Raw genomic sequence first — 16,735 nt, forward strand, 5'->3', positions numbered from 1 at the left:
GTAGACTCGTTTAAAGTAATGTAATCATCTAGTTTTAGCCAGGTTTCTGTCAATCAAAGCACATGTAGTTTAGGGTCAGTGATCATATCATTTACAAAAAGTGTTATTTAATAATCCAAGTTTATTCAAGATTTGACTATTTTCAATAATCCAAGCTTTATAATTAGTTTATCTGTATTATATCTGTTTTTTTATTTGTTGAACATCAATTAGATTGTTACTCTTACTTTGGTTTGGATGTTTTCTGTATTTTCTAGTTCGGGGAACAGACACAGTCTCTATAGTGTGATATCTAGGTGAAAGAGTCTCTATGTGCTGAGAATTAACTGACTTCTGTGACGTGAGGTGGCTAGCAGACGGTCAGTTTAGCCAGTCTGTCTGCTTCCTGACCTTGCCCCAGTTAGTCAAGTACGAACTCTAAGACTATGAACTCTAAGACTATGTGCCATATTTCTAGAGAGAAGAGCGGCACCACCCCAGGAAGGATGAAGACCATCTCTTTTCAACAGGTCGGGTCTGCCCCAAAAACTCATTCGATTGTCTATAAAAATGTATAAAAATTTTATTCTGCGGGCACCACTTAGAAATTAAAATTGTCTAAGTTTATCTAGGTTTTAGAACCAATCAGAAATTTGATGACTTACGCATTGACGCAATTAGCAACCTCTGTCAGGGTATAATTGTTGGTGATTTTGAACTGTAAAGCAGAGCGGCTGACGAGTGTTAAAGCGGACTTCTGCTGATGAACCTGCAAACCATTTCTTCAGTAAATCTTTCTTTAATTTATCGAATCTCTGACTCCTGGTCTTTGTTTATCATACCTGGTCCTTGGGTTTTAACTGTAAATTCCCCTACAATATTTAGCAGTTTGTCACATTTTAATTCTTGCTATTAAGTATATTTCCCACTATAATAACTTTTACTATTCTAACACATTTATAATATTTTATTAAAACCATATTAATAGGCCTAAAAGTTAAAAAGGTACAAATGTTCTAAATGAGCTGTTTATTAAATTTATGCTGTATAATATTAAATTAAATGTCTAATACTTATACTTCCATTGAAGATGAGGCAGAAGCAGGCTCAGAGAGTGAGGGAGAGCCCACTCTATCAAAACATCTAAATAAAGTCTGAAATTATTACAGTGCTGCCTTATCTTTTAATTGTACACTACCAGTCAATAGTTTTTGAACAGTAAGATCTTTCATGTTTTATTTAAATTAGTCTCTTCTGCTCACCAAGCCTGCATTTATTTGATCCAAAGTACAGCAAAAACAGTAACATTCTGAAATATTTTTTACTATTTAATATTCTATTTGAATACATTTTAAAATGTCATTTACTCCTGTGATTTCAAAGCTGAATTTTTAGCATCATTACTCCAGTCTTCAGTGTCACATGATCCTTCAGAAATCATTCTCATATTCTTATTTGCTGCTCAAAAACATTTATTATTAGTATTATGTTGAAAACAGCTGAGTAAAATTATTTACAGGTTTCTTTGATGAATAGAAAGTTCAGAAGAACAGAATTTATCTGAAATCGAAATATGTAACATTATAAATTCTTCATTCATTATAAAGTCTTTATCATCACTTTTGATCAATTTAAAGCATCCTTGCTAAATAATATAATTATTTCTATAAGGAAAAGACAAAGGGATGTAGTTGTTGTGAGAACAGCATTGACAGCAGCAATGGTTGTCCCTTCCACCATGTTTAAAGTTTATGACCCGCCCAACTCGGAAACTCTGGTATCAAAATTACTTCTGAATTTTCCATTAGTAAATAAGACTTGAGAGGCTGTTCACATCCAATTTCTGATTAGGAAACCTGTATTTATGATAATTCCGATAGCACATGAAGGCAGCAATATTCTTATCTCACATACTATTTAGGATGGATAGTATGAAAATTGGGATGCACGGTCAGTCAGGAGCCAGTTATTCTCTGGCCAGAAAGTGAACCTCTTTATTCTGCCAAGGTTTAATGATTTTCAAGCTGTGTGTGCTTACTGATTATGTATTAATGAGTTAACGAGCTGTCCAGGTGGCACAAATTGTTATCTGTTTGGCTATAAAAGTCCTGGTTTGATTGACACTATATGCATAGTTTGGCTGTCTTAGTGGTTAAATTTGTGGTAAAGAATGGGCTCAATTAAATTTACTCTTTTGGTGTTTCTTTATCACCAGTTGGTATGGCAAGGTGAGTTTTAATATTTAGTTTTTTATGTTTGGTTGTAGGAATTTTTTAATGTTTATTTCAATATGTGTGTGTGTGTTCTTTCTATTACCGATTAAAAGATTTCTGACTAGTCTTTATAATACAGCCAAAAATAATTTGAGAACCGTTAATATTGTAATTATTACTTGGCCTCTCAAGTTTCTTGTTCATTTGTCATCACTGCTCCATAGCTTAACATGGCTCTTTACATCACAAGATTCTTTCAGATTAAGAAACACCAAGTATTATGCATCACTCTAGGTATAATTTGATTAAGTATAATGCTTTTTTGCATTTAGAGTTAGTATGTACTTTGTTCTCTCTACAGACAATCTGTTGAATGGTCGCAATAACTTGGTTGGTGCATCTATTTCTGCCACCCTGCAAAACCCCCTGAGCCAGGACGCCGAGCCCGCCTCTAACGTCACCCTGAGCCAGGACGCCGAGCCCGCGTCTAACGTCACCCTGAGCCATGACGCCGAGCCCGCGTCTAACGTCAACCTGAGCCATGACGCCGAGCCCGCGTCTAACGTCACCCTGAGCCAGGACGCCGAGCCCGCGTCTAACGTCACCCTGAGCCAGGACGCCGAGCCCGCGTCTAACGTCACCCTGAGCCAGGACGCCGAGCCCGCGTCTAACGTCACCCTGAGCCAGGACGCCGAGCCCGCGTCTAACGTCACCCTGAGCCAGGACGCCGAGCCCGCGTCTAACGTCACCCTGAGCCAGGACGCCGAGCCCGCGTCTAACGTCACCCTGAGCCAGGACGCCGAGCCCGCGTCTAACGTCACCCTGAGCCAGGACGCCGAGCCCGCGTCTAACGTCACCCTGAGCCAGGACGCCGAGCCCGCGTCTAACGTCACCCTGAGCCAGGACGCCGAGCCCGCGTCTAACGTCACCCTGAGCCAGGACGCCGAGCCCGCGTCTAACGTCACCCTGAGCCAGGACGCCGAGCCCGCGTCTAACGTCACCCTGAGCCAGGACGCCGAGCCCACCGCTAACGTCACCCTGAGCCAAGGACTCCGAGCCCTCCGCTAACGTCACCCTGAGCCAAGGCCGCCGAGCCTGAATATTTTTCAGGCCCTGTCTATTTACATGCTGAAATCAGCTCTAATTTTGTGTAGCCAAATAAAAACTTGTGTTTGAACGTCTTGTTTTTGTAAAATATCGACACTTCTGTAGAACCTCTACAACACTTGGGGCAGGTTTCCTGGACAGGGTTTAAATTAAGCCAGGAGTAGGCTTAATCTAGAATAGTTCATTTGTTTTTAAAGTGGCTTTCTAAAACTCAGACCAAGTACAGTTTACTAACTCCTGGACTGAGGTGTCCTGAACAAAATTTGGTTGATTTAAAATTAACTGCGCTCTGAATTGGCACAACAGAGGTTGCCTATAAAACATGGACTGAACCAAGAAAAGCTTAAATCCAAGGAAATAGCAGTAGGGGAGGGGGAACCTGCAATCATCAAAAAATGTTACTGAAAAAGTGAGGACTTCTGTAAAGTAAACCATACACATCAGGTGTCAAAATTAAAGGAATGTCTAGGAATCTTTGTAATTCTTGTATAAATTATTGCAATCAGCTGTTGTCGGTTTTGTAACATTTTACACAAAGCAGCTTTTCTTAGAGATTTGTTTTGGTCAATTATATTGGCACCCAAAAATTATCATCTCAGGATTTTGAAAATATATCTGTATCGTTTATTCTTATCTTTCATTAAAGTAAATGAAAAAACAAATCTAACTTTTTTTTGTTCTCTAATACACATTGGCCACAATTATTTGTAATCCTAGAAATGAGTAAAATCTTTTGAAAATATATTTTCTCGTTCCCATTTAAATTGTTTTTTTTTTTTAGAACACCAGGGTGAGTAGGAGCATGAAATTATCCAGCCATGACTTCCTGACTTCCTGGGGTGGTGATGGCGCAGTGGATAAGACACATGCCTTTGGTGTGAGAGACCCGGGTTTGAATCCACTGTGAGACACCAATGTGTCCCTGAGCAAGACACTTAACCCCTAGTTGCTCCAGAGGCGTGCGACCTCTGACATATATAGCAATTGTAAGTCGCTTTGGATAAAAGCGTCAGCTAAATGAATAAATTGTAAATGTAATGTAAATGATTCACAGGAATATGAGAACACAAAGGCCAAATTCTCTGTCATCCATCACAATGAAAAAAAAAATAGTTCTGTTGTGCAGCAACAGATTGTTGAGCTTTGTAAAATAGGAAGTCAAGGAAATAGCACAAAATAGCCCAAAAAAATTATTCCAAGCTTTTGCATGGTAGTGTATAACTTTTAACCTGGCAAAAGATGCGTGGAAAATTTTCATACAAGCCGCCTTGCTCTTTTTAGCAATTTAGAAAGTCAAACATTTGATAAGTGACCCCAAAAAATGGAAGTTACTTTTCTTTGAGAAATGCTGATTTGCATACCCATTGCTAGACTGCAACAACACTGATACATCCTGACATTAAGCTTGCAGGAATTATGTGCATGTTAAATTCTGGTGTAATGGTTTTCACGTTATGAGTTGGAAGAAATTACAGTCCATCATTCATTAGAGGTCATAGAGGTCGAGATGAGTTCAACTCTTCATGAAGAAGTCAAGCAGCGTCAGTTGGCATGTGGGATCCGAATAGTGTTGCATTGTAGTTTTCCGTGACTCTTTTGTAACGTCTTTTATTTTAACATCTATGCATGTTATCAGAACCCTTCAAATAAAAATAAAGATAATGTTGAACTGAGATTTTACAGCGTTTGCAGCATTGTGACGTGTTTAACTCAATTCTACTTGATGTGATTCAATCAAGTCTGCAAGCACTGATCTGATACAGGACCGATCTTCATTTAGGGCTGCTCTGTCATTATTGCACTAATTTGACGTTTTTATGTGTCGTCAAGAATGAACAAGAAACAGTCAGCCTAGGTTTGTTAGAGCAGAATCAGAGTGGCTTTCAACACCTGGCTGTTTTTACATTGTATAACGTCTATAATACACAAGCCTTTGTAGGATTATATATGGACCAATCATAGAAAACACATAATTAGTCAAATATAGAAAAATAAAAAAATAGCTTTAGTATGATGAATAACTTCTCAGCTCTCATTTTTAACTACAGTAGGTAATTATTAGCTTGCATATTGGTTGTTTATTAGTACTTAAGCACATATTAATTCTGTATTCTTCATGACCATATTCTGCATCCCATAATCCTAAACTTAACAACTACAACGACTACCTTACAAGATATTAATAAGCAGTAAATGAAGAGTTTATTGAAGTAAAAGTCATAGTTAATAGTGAATGTGTTTATCATTCTAAAGTGTTAAAGATAATTTAGGATACAAATGATTGGTTATTGTCCAGCAGTGTACTTAATGTGTTATTTTCTTCTGTATTTCACTATTCCCTGTATGTACATGTTTCAAACACTGCTTTATTTGCTGTAGACAGAGGCAGAAGTGAATTCACAGCTGAGAGTGAATGAGGCAGAAAGTTTCAGTGATGCTTCAGAGATATTTCTTATAACAGACTCATCAGACTAATGTATAATAGAACAGAACAGAATAAAGGAGTATGTGAATGTGTAAGTATCCATTACTGTGTGCCATGTACTCTACATACAACACTCACAAAATACAATCTGAAATATGTCAACAATAGTACCCTTATAAGGACATCTTTGTAACTTATACTCAAAAAGGTGCATATTAGCACATTAGAGTACCAATATGTACCGTAATGTACAACTATGAAACTTTTTGGGGTAAATAACTTTTAAGGGTACTGTCCCAGTGACAAGCTGTTGTATTTCTTTCTTTCTTTTTCCTTTTCTCTCTTTCTTTCCTTGTTTTATAATCATATATAATAATATAATCAATCAGTTCAAAATGCAGCAGCTAGAGTTCTTACTAGAACCAGGAAGTATGACCACATTAGTCCGGTTCTGTCAACACTGCACTGGCTCCCTATTAAACATCGTATACATTTTAAGATCTTGCTAATTACCTATAAAGCCCTGAATGGTTTGGCTCCTCAGTATTTGAGCGAGCTCTTATCGCATTATAGTCCTTCACGTCCGCTGTGATCTCAAAACTCTGGCCATTTGATAAAACCTAGAATATCAAAATCAACTGCGGACGGGAGATCGTTTTCCTATTTAGCTCCCAAACTCTGGAACAATCTACCTAACACTGTTCGGGAAGCAGACACACTCTGTCAGTTTAAATCTAGATTAAAGACCCATCTCTTTAACCTGGCTTACACATAATACACTATCACATTTCTATAATTCAGATCCGTTAAAGGATCGTTAGGCTGCATTAATTAGGTCAACCGGAACCGGGAACACTTCCCAAAACACCTGATGTACTTGTTACATTGTTAGAAGAATGGCATCTACGCTAATATTAGTCTGTTTCTTTCTTATTCCGAGGTCACCGTAGCCACCCAGATCCAGACTGTATCCAGATCAGATGGTGGATCAGCTCCTAGAGATGACCTCTACAGCAGGACACCTAGATGACCCCAGAGACTGACCCCCAGTGAAGACCCTGTCTCCAAGACGGCCATCGGGACAAGACCACAGGAACCAGATGAGTCCTTTACACAATCTGATTCTGCTTTAGTCTAGATTTAAACTGCTGATTTTGTCTGGCCAGAGGAGAATGGCACTATTTCAACAAACTATTTCCGTCTAAATACTGTAAAGCTGATATAAAGCCACCCAGATTTATATCAAGCCGATGTAAAGCTGCTTTGATACAATTTGCATTGTTAAAAGCACTAAATAATATTGACTTGACTTAACACATGCAAGAAGCCATTGATCATCATGTAGATGTAAATGCACCATACGAGCAAATCATTTCTAAAATAACACAATATTCAATGCAACAAGTTAAAAGCTACAGAATCCAGTTGCTGCCTTTGGCAGGGCAGGGGAGAATGTTCTAGATTCATTAATGGTTCCCATCAGAGACCAAGGCACGGCCCGCGAATGCCCCCCCTTGGCGCCGGCCCTGCTTGAAACCCGACCTCTGAGAAATACTGAAAATTTCGCTATAAATTGCAACACCTCCCCCTTTACCTTTTGGACGCGGTTCATGTTTGTAACTGTAATCGTGGGGGGTAGACTCGTTTAAAGTAATGTAATCATCTAGTTTTAGCCAGGTTTCTGTCAATCAAAGCACATGTAGTTTAGGGTCAGTGATCATATCATTTGAGCTAGTATCATTAAAATACACTTATATGTAGGAATTAAACTTGTGCATTAAACAGCACAAATATCGCTGTTTGCCATGGTGGATCGATTTGATCCATGATTGCAATTAAGGGCTGCTTAAGAATAAGCGTCCACATCAAATTATCTTGATTTACTGAACCTGGATCAAATTCAGGGCCGCTGCTGGCCAAATAGATTCAAGATTCAAGAGATTCGAGAGTCTTTATTGTCATTTATGCTCACACATAACAAAATTTTGTATGAGACTCTCAGCTTAAAACATCTTCAAGAGCAGAAAATAAACACAAGCTATTATAAACACAACTTTTAAATAGAAATATAAAATAGAAATATAGACTCTAAACACCTCAAGTAAAACTGGACACTGGGATATACTGTATGTACACTATAGACACTATGAAATGAAATAAATAATTAGATAGCAGCAGAGTGGATATAAACTAGAGTGTTAATGTAAATAAAGTAAAGTGAAGTAAAGTAAAGTGCGGCAGTGCAAGACAGAATTTGTGGATTCAATGTCCTTTTGCAGAGAACTGATGCCTGTGTGTGAGAGTCAGTGGGGGTAGGTGTGTGTGTGAGCGAGTGAGTGTGTGGCTGTGGGGGGAGGTTGCATGTGTGTGTGACTGTGAGGGGGTTGGGGGGGGGGGGGGGGGTGATGGCTTTCACAGCTCTGTGAAATAGGTGCCCTAAGCAGGATTGTATTGTTGTGCCCCCTCCCTAAAATGTTATGGAAGTAAAAATAAAATAAAACCTACTATAGGGGTCAAAATAGAACTTGTAAAAATGAAAGTAAATAAAATAAATTGTAATTAAATTATATTATTTACAAATTACAATTGTAGCTCCAGACAGCTACCTATGGCTATTATTTTATTAATACAGTTGTCTGATTGATTTTATGGTCTCAAGCATTCAGAAACCATGCAAAAGAAGGTTAAGCAGTTTTACTATGAAAACCATAGTTAATTTTTGTAAGGGTTGTGATATCCACATGTTTTTTGTTGAAGAAATTATAGAGGCTGTGTCATCTATAGCAAAAAGGTGGCCAAAATTTAAAGATTAAGTGGATATATGAATTAAACGTTTGGCCAATAGACTATTAAACAAGAATTTGATTGTCCTGTCAGTATAACAGCAGCAATTACCAGGCCTTTGGCTCCTTTTGCAGGCATTTGTAATAACATGTAATGTTGAAAAAAAACAATGGTTTTACTGGTTATAATGGGACTTGTATTGGTTTTAATGGAAACTGTAATGGACCCTGTTGGTCTCTACTGGTAATTGGTCACCTTCTATTGGTGGCTTGTTAAAATCAATAAATCCTAATGGAATATGTCCCAAAACACACTATAGAAAACCATTTTTAATGCTTTTAATGATTAAAAGTTGATAGTTTGTAACGTTTGTAATGGTATTTGTGATTCACTTGTGATGGTATTAGAATTTTCTGTGATAGTTCTATTGTTTTTTTTTCAGCAGAGTTGCCTCATTGTTTTTATATAATGCATTTTAAGTTATTTAAAGACTGTTCTTTGGTTTGTTTTTATATCCACAAAAATATTATCTTAATCCTTTTTTGTATATTGTTATTTGAAGTAATAAAACCATGGTTAATTTGAAGTTACCATGACTATGAACCATGCTTTTTTGTTTTGTTTTGTTTTGTTTTGTTTTATTCATGTTAAAACCACGGCTAACTTTCGTAAGGGAACATGGAAACTCAGAGAGAATATTACATGCGTTGGTGGTGGTGATTAGCGACATTAAAACACGTTATTAACCTCAACACCCAAAAAAGTTTCACAGGATTAAAATGTACCTGAAAGTGACGCACAGGCTTCGTTTTAATCTTTTTTTTCTTTTCTTTTCTTGGCGCTAGATTACTGATGTCTTTTCACGGGCATAGTTTTCCATCAATTATGATCATTTGCATTCAGCCGCAAACATGAGGTGCGAGCGGTCGTGGGCGCAGATGCAGGAATGGCGTGTCACGTTTTTTTCTTTTGAGCAATTGGGATGGTGCCCCCCCTGGGAGATGGTGCCCTATGCAAACTGCGTACTCTGCGTATAGGGAGCGGTGGTACTGATCAAATTAGTGAGATTGAATTAACTTAAATTGTAGTTTACGAAACTGCTTTAGACCCAATTGATTTGTTAGGTTATTTACTTACTTTACTTTACTTACTTTTGTCATTTAGCAGACGCTTTTGTCCAAAGCGACTTACAAATAAGAAAAAGTAACTAAAACTAAAAAGTTACAACTCTATAAATACTATCTACCCACATATTTAAGAAAATAAAGAAATTAAATAAAATTGACACATGCATATAACAACATTTCAATAATAAACATATCAATGAAAAAATTTAATAAAAAGCGATACTACTATCCCTCGCCCGGTGGAGTCGCACGGTAGAGTCGATGGTCTTTACACTCTTTACTTTTATTTCAAGTCAGGTTTTGGAATTTAATCCCCACTTTTCTTAGCGTCTTTTATGAAACAGCCTCAGGTTATGTTCAGAGAATAAGAGAGAATAAGGTTCTATGGTTACTTACATACCCTGAAAGTTACCTCAGTTTTTGGAACCGAAAGCTGAGTTTATCCGCTTACTTAACCTTAAACGGGCATGTTACATAACCTGCTTCCTGGAATACCCCCTGATAGTGTCCAAAACGGTGCTCTGGGGTAACTAAGCAGTGACATTACTAACTTGACTACTTTTTTAACAGTTTTTTGACAGTTGTTTTAAAAGTAGTTTAGCTACTATATAGTTTAATGCTGTAATCATTCATTGTTTGACTCTCTTGACACTGTATGCTTTTATCTATTCAAATGTAGTCACTTTAATTCATATTCATTGTTATTGTGGCAGATAAATGCTCCTACATTTCCACCACCCTTCATACTGAAGGAGAAACATTATATGCCATGTTTGATTAATTTAGTAAGTTCAAGAAATATTATCTTCTAAAAATCAAATAAAATTGACATTATGAACATTTTAAAAATCACAATAGTAATTTATCAACCAACCAATGTTTGCAGGAGAATGTTAACGAGTGGATCCTCTCTTACTAATTTCACTTTAACGAGGAACCCAGGTGATGGAAATCTGTGTTATTTTAAAACCCCTGGCTCAACACTTGTTTTAGAAAGCAGTGTTAGATTGTTGATTGAACTTTACTCAAGATGGCTGTTTCAAATCTTATGTTTTTGGTGTTCTTGTGTCACAAATCGGTGCTCAATGGTGAAGTTGTTTCCTACTTGATGTAGTGTTTTAAATATTATTATTTTTTTTATGTATCTTTCTTTATTCTTATGTTTTATCTTCAGGATTTGCCTCTCCAATTGGGTATCCTTTATACCAGACTGGTAGTGAGCAAGTTCACATGGAGAAGAAAGGTTTGTAAATTGTGTGATCATGATGGCATTCTGTCTCTGTTCACGTGTGTAGTTGTTTTAATGGGGCATACTGACTTCCTGTATTATTAGTGAAACAATAGTCTCAATATAACAATACAGCAGTGTATGATTCACCGGAAGTGCAGTTCAGATCTAAATTTAGCATTAAATATGAATGTGCCTCCTACAGTGTTAAACCCAGGTATCATCTGAGATTATAGAATTTTAAATGGGGCATTTATTAAAATAAAATGTAAAACTTCAGTTTATCGTGTCTTTAGTTAAACTTTTTTTATTTTTATTTTTTGTATGTTCAAATCTATATTTCTGCTGAAGTTTTGAATGCGCTTGATTAGTGAGTATTGTGACCTGTGTATCATTGTACTCCAGTTCTTGCCTCTTGTTTTCCAGATGGCCCCTTGTCCTGTCCTTATGCAAGCCGAAATTCAAACCCGCCAGTGGTAGCAAAGTGTAACTTGGCTGTTCTGCTGTCTTTGAACAATGCAACTGGGCTAGTTATCCAAAAGGGTAATCTTTTCTGATGGTACTTTACCACAAGGAAAGCCAGTTTCATCTTCTCTGACAAGATTTACACATTTTCTTTAGATATTGATGTGAAGAACTTGCTTGGAGAGTCCAGCCCTCTCTCTGTCGAGGAGTCCGGCTCTTTGCCTCCTGCGATTGATGGGAAGCTGACTGAAACTAGTCCTCTGCCTGCAGAATTCAGCCTCCAGCCAGCAAATGAGTCCAGTGCTATCCCAGCTGGAGAATCTAGCTCTCTGCCAGCTGAGTCCAGCTCTCACCCAGTTGCAGAGTCCAGCCCCCAGCCTGCCAATGAGTCCAGTGCTATCCCAGCTGGAGAATCTAGCTCTCTGCCATCTGAGGAGTCCAGCCCACAGCCTGACAAGGAGTCCAGCTCTCACACAGTTGCAGAGTCCAGCTCCCAGCCTGCCAATGAGTACAGTGCTATCCCTGCTGGAGAATCTTGCCCTCTCCCTGTCAAGGAGTCAGGCTCTTTGCCCACTGAGGTTGCTTGGAAGCTGACTGAGTCCAGTCCTCTACCTGCTGAAGAGTCCAGCCCCCAGCCTGCCAGTGAGTCCAGTGCTATCCCAGCTGGAGAATCTAGCTCTCTGCCAGCTGAGTCCAGCTCTCACCCAGTTGCAGAGTCCAGCCCCCAGCCTGCCAATGAGTCCAGTGCTATCCCAGCTGGAGAATCTAGCTCTCTGCCATCTGAGGAGTCCAGCCCCCAGCCTGCCAATGAGTACAGTGCTATCCCTGCTGGAGAATCTTGCCCTCTCCCTGTCAAGGAGTCAGGCTCTTTGCCCACTGAGGTTGCTTGGAAGCTGACTGAGTCCAGTCCTCTACCTGCTGAGGAGTCCAGCCCCCAGCCTGGGAATGAGTCCAGTGCTATCCCAGCTGGAGAATCTAGCCCTCTCCCTGTCAAGGAGTCAGGCTCTTTGCCCACTGAGGTTGATGGGAAGCTGACTGAGTCCAGTCCTCTACCTGCTGAGGAGTCCAGCCCCCAGCCTGCCAGTGAGTCCAGTGCTATCCCAGCTGGAGAATCTAGCTCTCTGCCAGCTGAGTCCAGCTGTCACCCAGTTGCAGAGTCCAGCCCCCAGCCTGCCAATGAGTCCAGTGCTATCCCAGCTGGAGAATCTAGCTCTCTGCCAGCTGAGTCCAGCTCTCACCCAGTTGCAGAGTCCAGCCCCCAGCCTGCCAATGAGTCCAGTGCTATCCCAGCTGGAGAATCTAGCTCTCACCCAGTTGCAGAGTCCAGCCCCAAGCCTGCCAATGAGTACAGCGCTATCCCTGCTGGAGAATCTAGCCCTCTCCCTGTCAAGGAGTCAGGCTCTTTGCCCACTGAGGTTGATTGGAAGCTGACTGAGTCCAGTCCTCTACCTGCTGAGGAGTCCAGCCCCCAGTCTGCAAAGGAGCCCAGTGCTATCCCAGCTGGATAATCTAGCTCTCTACCAGCTGAGTCCAGCCCACAGCCTGACAAGGAGTCCAGTGCTATCCCAGCTGGAGAATCTAGCTCTCTGCCAGCTGAGTCCAGCCCACAGCCTGACAAGGAGTCCAGCTCTCACCCAGTTGCAGAGTCCAGCCCCCAGCCTGCCAATGAGTCCAGTGCTATCCCAGCTGGAGAATCTAGCTCTCACCCAGTTGCGGAGTCCAGCCCCCAGTCTGCCAATGAGTCCAGTGCTATCCCAGCTGGAGAATCTAGCTCTCTGCCAGCTGAGGAGTCCAGCCCCCAGCCTGGGAATGAGTCCAGTGCTATCCCAGCTGGAGAATCTAGCCCTCTCCCTGTCAAGGAGTCAGGCTCTTTGCCCACTGAGGTTGATGGGAAGCTGACTGAGTCCAGTCCTCTACCTGCTGAGGAGTCCAGCCCCCAGCCTGCCAGTGAGTCCAGTGCTATCCCAGCTGGAGAGTCCAGCTCTCACCCAGTTGCAGAGTCCAGCCTGCCAATGAGTCCAGTGCTATCCCAGCTGGAGAATCTAGCTCTCTACCAGCTGAGGAGTCCAGCCCACAGCCTGGGAATGAGTCCAGTGCCATCCCAGCTGGAGAATCTAGCCCTCTCCCTGTCAAGGAGTCAGGCTCTTTGCCCACTGAGGTTGATGGGAAGCTGACTGAGTCCAGTCCTCTACCTGCTGAGGAGTCCAGCCCCCAGTCTGCCAATGAGTCCAGTGCTATCCCAGTTGGAGAATCTAGCTCTCTGCCAGCTGAGGAGTCCAGCCCCCAGCCTGCCAATGAGTCCAGTGCTATCCCAGTTGGAGAATCTAGCTCTCTGCCAGCTGAGGAGTCCAGCCCCCAGCCTGCCAATGAGTCCAGTGCTATCCCAGCTGGAGAATCTAGCTCTCTCCCTGTCAAGGAGTCAGGCTCTTTGCCCACTGAGGTTGATTGGAAGCTGACTGAGTCCAGTCCTCTACCTGCTGAGGAGTCCAGCTCCCAGTCTGCAAAGGAGCCCAGTTGCAGAGTCCAGCCCCCAGCCTGCCAATGAGTCCAGTGCTATCCCAGCTGGAGAATCTAGCTCTCTGCCAGCTGAGTCCAGCCCACAGCCTGACAAGGAGTCCAGCTCTCACCCAGTTGCAGAGTCCAGCCCCCAGCCTGCCAATGAGTCCAGTGCTATCCCAGCTGGAGAATCTAGCTCTCTCCTTGTCAAGGAGTCAGGCTCTTTGCCCACTGAGGTTGATTGGAAGCTGACTGAGTCCAGTCCTCTACCTGCTGAGGAGTCCAGCCCCCAGCCTGCCAATGAGTCCAGTGCTATCCCAGCTGGAGAATCTAGCTCTCTACCAGCTGAGGAGTCCAGCCCACAGCCTGGGAATGAGTCCAGTGCCATCCCAGCTGGAGAATCTAGCTCTCTCCTTGTCAAGGAGTCAGGCTCTTTGCCCACTGAGGTTGATTGGAAGCTGACTGAGTCCAGTCCTCTACCTGCTGAGGAGTCCAGCTCCCAGTCTGCAAAGGAGCCCAGTGCTGTCCCAGCTGGAGAATCTAGCTCTCAGCCAGCTGAGGAGTCCAGCTCTCACCCAGTTGCAGAGTCCAGCCCCCAGCCTGCCAATGAGTACAGTGCTATCCCTGCTGGAGAATCTAGCTCTCAGCCAGCTGAGGAGTCCAGCCCACAGCCTGACAAGGAGTCCAGCTCTCACCCAGTTGCAGAGTCCAGCCCCCAACCTGCCAATGAGTCCAGTGCTATCCCAGGTGGAGAATCTAGCCCTCTGCCTGCTGAGGAGTCCAGCCTCCAGTCTGCCAAGGAGTCCATCCCTCAACGTGTCATTACCTGCCTGCTTCAACCAAGATGTGCTTCTGCACTGAAGTCTTTTAGTATATTTCTTCATCTCTAAATGTTGCGCTTTCACATCTTGTTTCAAGTCAATAAAACTAGTTTTTCTGGCAAAGGCTTTTTATTTTTAACTTCATATGCATTTGCACAATCTATCCTAACAGACAACCATTATGTAGCCTCTACCTTCCTGTGTTCCAGCTAAGTTCAGAACCATTCCACCTAGGTGGTAAAACTTGGCTTTTTTTTTTTTTTTTTTTTTTTTAACCGTATTTCTCTGTATTTTCAAAACTGCCTGTGTAATGATGGGCACTGTTTTGGTTTGGGTATTGCATGTCTTCATGCAGTACATCAACTTTCACCTCCTGGATTTAACCAAACCTTTGCAAATTCTAGGGCTCAAAAATATTAGGCTAGTTTATTTATAAAACCTTGAAGTTGACAATTCTGTGTTTTGCACCTCAAATGCAGTAATAGCTGAAATTTCAAGAGGCTTTGGTCCTATTCTCCAAATGAAGTTGAGAGTATCTTCACAGTGATGGTTTTTGGTGATTGCAGGATGACAGTTGCTTACTATTTCCTGTCATCAGGCTGTACTTGGCTCCAGACTTTATGCTGGCAAATCCCAGATTTTGCTTCTAATCAAGGTCATGTTATTTAAATCAGCTAATGTTAAATATGGGTTTTGTTTATATCTTTCAGCCACTGGTTCTCTGCCCTTAATATCAAATAAAGAAAACTATAAGCCTGGGCTACAACCGACTGTAACGTGTTTTTCATAAAATTAAAAAATTTATTTTAGATGTATTAAACATTTTAACACCTTTGCTACTTGCGCATTCAGTTGGTCAGCAGTTTCTTGCCAAGCAGCCTTTCTCTTGGGTATTGTGACCACTGTACCTTTTATGGTTATAGTAGAACATTAAAACATTACGACATAAAATTGCTCTTTAAAGCATTGAAAAGTAAATTAAAAGGTAAAATCACTTAATTCAAAATTAAATTAATAACAGATTTTTGAACTTATAAGAGGAATAGTCAAGTAAATATTTGTATAGCGCTTTTAACAATGCAAATTGTGTCTCAGCAGCTTTACATCGGCTTGATATAAAGTTGGGTACTTTTACAGTATTTAGATGGGGAAATAGTTTGTCGAAATAGTGCGATTCTCCTCTGGCCAGACAAAATCAGCAGTTTAAATCTAGGCCAAAGCAGAGTCAGATTGTGCAAAGGATTCATCTGGTTCCTGTGGTCTTGTCCCGATGGCCGACTAGGAGAAAGGGTCTTCACTGGGGATCAGTCTCTGGGGCTCATCTAGGTGTCCTGGCTGTAGAGGTCATCTCTAGGTGCTGATCCACCATCTGATCTGGATACAGTCTGGATCTGGGTGGCTATGGTGACCTCGGAATAAGAAAGCACCAGACTAATATCAGTGTAGATGTCATTCTTCTAACAATATAACAAGTACATCAGGTGTTTTGGGAAGTGTTCCCGGTTCCTGTTGACCTATTTAATGCAGCCTAACAATCTTTTAACGGATTTGAATTATAGCAATATAGAAATGCGATAGTGTATTATGTGTAAACTAGGTTAAAGAGATGGGTCTTTAATCTAGATTTAAACTGACAGAGTGTGTCTGCTTCCTGAACAGTGTTAGATGGATTGTTCCAGAGTTTGAGCGCTAAATAGGAAAACGATCTCCCGCCCGCAGTTGATTTTGATATTCTAGGTATTATTAAATGGCCAGAGTTTTGAGATTGCAGCGGACGTGAAGGACTATAATGCGATAAGAGCTCACTCAAATACTGAGGTGCCAAACCATTCAAGGCTTTATAGGTAATTAGCAAGATCTTAAAACGCATGGAGTTTGTTTATTAAACATACAGAGCAACCACCCAATAAAGCATTACATTAATCTAGCCTCAAGGTCATGAATGCATGAATTAATGTTTCTGCATTTGGCATTGAGAGCATAGGTTGTAATTTAGATGAAAGATGGAAATATGCAGTTTTACAAATGCCAGAAACATGTTTTTCGATGGAAAGATTGCTATCAAAAAGTACGCCTAGGTTCCCAACTGA

Source organism: Barbus barbus (genome assembly GCF_936440315.1).
Source record: "Barbus barbus genome assembly, chromosome: 41".
NCBI lineage: Eukaryota > Metazoa > Chordata > Actinopteri > Cypriniformes > Cyprinidae > Barbus > Barbus barbus.